This window comes from Octodon degus, unplaced genomic scaffold (assembly GCF_000260255.1).
Source record: "Octodon degus isolate 3935 unplaced genomic scaffold, OctDeg1.0 scaffold00289, whole genome shotgun sequence".
NCBI classification, from domain to species: Eukaryota; Metazoa; Chordata; class Mammalia; order Rodentia; family Octodontidae; genus Octodon; species Octodon degus.
In genome coordinates, this window is record NW_004524865.1 from 1,696,149 (window position 1) to 1,700,182 (window position 4,034).

Consider the following 4,034-nt stretch of genomic DNA (forward strand, 5'->3'; position numbering starts at 1 on the left):
TAGTTACATCCATATATATAATGATGGATGTCTGTACTGAAGATGTTCTTTATTCCTTAAAAGAGCTTGTCTGTACTGTGAATCCCTTCTTATGTGTCACATTACATATTCATAGTTAATATACCACTATGACTCTAATATCTTTCTTAAGTGGGATAACTGAAGGTTTTTCCATAATGCTTACATACATACATACACTGCTTATTAGTGATTTCTGACATGTATTAGTATCTGTCTACACTGAATGTATTCCCACCTTGTTTCCATAAATAGGATAGATTCCTTTCAAGAGAGATTTTTTTCTTTGAAAATCACTGATTGGTGAAAGTTTCACTCATTTCTTATACATATAGGATTTCCACAAAGTGTGTATTGGTTTGTTTTTGAAAAATCACTGAATGGAGACAGGTGTCACTCGTTGCTTACATAGGATTTCTACAAAATGTGTCTTCTTTTTATGTTACAAGTGAACTGTGACAAGGAAATGCTTTCCTACATTGCTTACATTCATAGGGTTTCTCTCCAGAAAAACATGTGTCATCCTTGCACAGAGGCCATGATAATCTTCTCTGTATCATTCCAATTTTTAGTATATGTGCTGCCAAAGTGAGCACATCCTTTATTTGTTTTATCTCTTTTTTCAATTCTTTTCCCTTTTTCTCTCATATTTCTTTTTTTTCCAATTTTGCATGCATACATCTGGTAATATGAACAACCAACTTGAAGACAACCCTGAAGTACAACAATTACTGCAAAACTCATATTATTTTGTTAAGGAAAATTCTGTATATTTGAATTTTTTGTTTTATTACTATTTTGTACTTTCTTTAAAAAATAAAAAATAAGCCCTTATGATCTGATCATCTCCCAAATGGCCTGCTTATGAGAGAAGCTGGTGGGGGGCATCTAGATACAAATCATAACTAAAGGTAAAAAAGAGAAATGAATTTAAAGAGGCTTACCTAAATAGTCAGCTAATAGGACCTTATCAGTGTTCCATTAAATACCGAGTTTTGGGTTAAATATGGAAACAGAGGAGAGATTTACATTAGATCCATTTGCCTCAGATCCTTTCTATCACGGGGACAAAACACCTCACCTACACAATTTAGAGAAAAAAGGAGTTTATTTTGCACTGTAGTTTCTGACGTTTCAGTCCTTGGCTCAAAGGGAGGACTCTTAGGGCAGAAATGTAGGGAAGAGGGAGCTGATTTCTTGTGGTGGCCCTTAACAAAGAACTAAGGAAGAATCAGTGAGGAGGGAGACGGAGATAAGACCACGTCATTCTGAGTCACACTTGTGGTGCTCCACTTCCTCCCAGCAGGCCACACACCCAACAGCACATTTATTTATGAACTTACAAATAGGTAAACCATTGACCTGATCAATTCCCTCATGATTTAAAAACTCCCAAATCTCCAACTGTGAATACAGATATCTTTTGGGGAGGGGGGTGGTGAAGTTGGAGGGGGGTGGTGAAGTTGGTGAATATTTTATTCTAATCCATAACAATAGTTGAGCAAGAACAGAATAATTCAGAGAACATGGTCATTCAGAAATGAAATTATCTAAAGGATAAATGACAGTCTTGATATATAGTATTATGTTAACTTAGGACCTCTCAAATAATTTTGTAGTACATAACAATTCTGTGAAATGTGAAAGTCTATAATCATGTTTGATTACAGATTATAATTTAAAAACAAGATTATGATTGCAATCATTTTAAGATTTTGGTTATGTTTGACTTTATTAAGTGGTCACATTCTTGCTTGATTTTTATAAAATCTTTCAGTAACTGGAATAATTTTTGTACAAAAATTGAAAATGACCACATGGAATTACAAATTAAGAACATTTTGTAGGTTGCTTGCTTCTTACTATTCTTACTGAATTAGGCATTACAAAATTTTGGGGATTCTTACTGCAAACAATTGGATTTACTATATTTGTAATTTACTTAATTGGTTAGTCTAGTAAGTTATCCCAATTTAATCTCATTGAACCAAGTGGAATATGAAAGAAACATTCCCTTCAAATGCTGTTAGACTGTGTAACTCTTTGGAGAGATTAAGCTGTTATGGGAGTTGTCAAGCACAATGCAAAGATGCCTAGACTGATCCAGGAGCTCAACTCTGATGTGATATGTTCCCATCCAGGGATTTTGCATAAACATAACTGAGCTTTTAATTTATCCAGAATTCCACAGTCTTGAGCACATTAAAAATGAGCCATTACAACTATTGCCTCCTGGGTGTTGCTCATAGGAGAGCAGTATCCTTCATGAGAGAGAAGTATGAACTTTTGTGATGCATAGATACTGAAAGAATTCCAGTGGTTGAGAGAGAAACAAGTGCACGTTCAAAGTAAAATCCAAACACAGCTTAGTTTTCCACACTTAGCTGTGCCACTCTTGGAATGAGCCTTAAGTCATCTGTCCTGACTGGGAGTGTGCATTCTAGATGATGCATTGGACGATGGCAGGTAGAAGAAGCGCCCATTCCCTCCCTCCCACTACCTACACCCTCATTCATCATGTAACAGTTTGGGAAGCTGTAGACTGATATAACATTTATTATAGTCAGCAAAATAGAAATGAGAAGAAATTTTTTGTTCTTTGGGCCAAAAATCTGTCTTCAGGAAAGCATCCTGTCTTTTTCTTTCTTCTTTGGTTAAATTTAAAGCCATATGTCACACAAAATATTTTATAACTTGCTGACTCTATGACTGTGTTGCAAAACTTGCATGCATCTAAAACTTTGAAAACATATTGTTGGGTAAATAACTTGCCTGGAATGTGGCCATGCTGAGGTTTCAACCACAGAATCACTGATAATAGAAAAGCATATGGGTGGATGTGTCCATGTTGAAGGAACATTGGAAAAGGAAGAGGAATTGCTTTTCTCCACAGATCTATCCCCAAATTGTAGTCTCCTGAGCCAATAGTTATAGGGAATAGATTTGCCCCCAAGGATCAAAGGTTATGTATCCTCAATCTATAACCAGTTCCTAAAACCTCTCTTAATTTTGTGTATGGCACAGAATACAGACTCAGATGGGTGTGATGGGGTGACAGGTAGAGAAATTAGAGTGGGAAATATCAGCTTTTACTCCTGGCCTTGCCCCTGTTATTGGCCAAATACTGCTGATTTATGCAGTTCTTCATAAAAATATATACTTTTCAAATCAGTTGATGGTTTGAATGTTTAATCCTCAGATTAAAAGATTGGCTAGTTCTATGTTTAAATATTAATAGAAAGATCATAAATATATTCTTAACTAAGTTTTAATAAAATCAATGCAAGGATTTGCAAAACTGAATTTGAAATAGAATATCAGTAGGCACTAATTTTAAAAAAGAAATATTGAGGCTAAGCATATAGCTCAGTGGCACAGTGCCTGCCTGCAAATGTGAGGTCCTTAGTTCAATTCCTGGCTAAAAAAACAAAAAATGAAACAAAAAATATTTTAAAAAATGAAAAAATAAATAAAGAAAGAATACAGAGAGAGGACAACAAAGTGAGAGTCCTAATGAGAAGATACAAGGCAAATAAATTAAGACAGACTTAAGGCGATTAAGGAAGCAAAAATCCTAGCATGAAAAGGGAGACAAAATTGGCCAAGAAACAACAAAACCAGAGCAATTCAACTATTTACATTATAGGCTAAAAACATTTATTACCATAATAAGAAAATTAAATAATATCAATCTAAGAGCTTACATGGATACTAAAAGTAGTTCAACATAGAGACAGACTACCTAAAAATGCTGCAGCCTTAGAAATACACAAATTTGATATTTTTCAACTGCTGTACAAGAAGACAGTTCAATCCTAAAATAACCTGCTTTGCAGCACATACAAGAACATGAGTGTAGTTGATTAATTTGAATTGAGAAACCTCTGAGCTCCTGCAAATAAGTGGACAGATGGTGTGTTAAAGCTGCAACGCAGGCAGTGTGGAGCTGGTCATGTTTCTCTGTAATGAGGGAATCTGTTTTAGAATGTACTGCAAATAACATGTTCCCTTCCCCC

The 4,034-nt window shown here is 35.0% G+C and overlaps 1 non-coding gene across 1 annotated transcript; it reads right to left on the minus strand.

Moving 5' to 3' along the window:
- Positions 1-505: 505 nt before the first annotated feature.
- On the minus strand, positions 506-614 carry LOC111814317. Its single transcript, XR_002819337.1, has one exon. It is a non-coding gene; the product is annotated as a U6 spliceosomal RNA (small nuclear RNA).
- Between the last annotated feature and the right edge of the window lie 3,420 nt (positions 615-4,034).